Source organism: Calidris pugnax, unplaced genomic scaffold (genome assembly GCF_001431845.1).
Source record: "Calidris pugnax isolate Ruff unplaced genomic scaffold, ASM143184v1 scaffold490, whole genome shotgun sequence".
NCBI lineage: Eukaryota > Metazoa > Chordata > Aves > Charadriiformes > Scolopacidae > Calidris > Calidris pugnax.
The window spans coordinates 28,966-29,828 of NW_015091294.1; positions in this window are offsets into that span (position 1 = coordinate 28,966).

Here is an 863-nt window from a genome sequence, read left to right on the forward strand (position 1 = left end):
GGGAGGAAGGGGCTGGGGGGGTTATAGGGCAGGGTGTGGAGGTCCTATAGGGCAGGGTATAGGGCACTATAGGGCAGGGTATGGGGTTCCTATAGGGCAGGGTATGGGGCTCCTATAGGGCAGGGTATAGGGCACCTATAGGGCAGGGGACAGAGTGGTTATAGGGCAGGGTTGTGGGGCTCCCATAGGGCAGGGTGTGGGGCATGCATAGGGCAGGGTATGGGGCTCCTATAGGGCAGGGTATAGGGCACCTATAGGGCAGGGGACAGAGTGGTTATAGGGCAGGGTTGTGGGGCTCCCATAGGGCAGGGTGTGGGGCATGCATAGGGCAGGGTATGGGGCTCCTATAGGGCAGGGTATAGGGCACCTATAGGGCAGGGGACAGAGTGGTTATAGGGCAGGGTTGTGGGGCTCCCATAGGGCAGGGTGTGGGGCATGCATAGGGCAGGGTATGGGGCTCCTATAGGGCAGGGTATAGGGCACCTATAGGGCAGGGGACAGAGTGGTTATAGGGCAGGGTTGTGGGGCTCCCATAGGGCAGGGTGTGGGGCATGCATAGGGCAGGGTATGGGGCTCCTATAGGGCAGGGTGTGGGGCTCCTATAGGGCAGGAGTCTGGGGTGGTTATAGGGCTGGGGAATGTATAGGGCAGGGCTGTGCAATGGTTATAGGCAGGGGTCTAGGGTATGTGTGGGGCAGGGATCTGCAGTGGTTATAGGGCCGGGCTGGGGCAGCTATGGGGCAGGGGCTGGGGCAGCTATGGGGCGGGGATCCGTGGTGGTTATAGGGCCGGGTGTGGGGCAGCTATGGGGCAGGGGTCCATGGTGGTTATAGGGCAGGGGCTGGGGCAGCTATGGGGGGGGG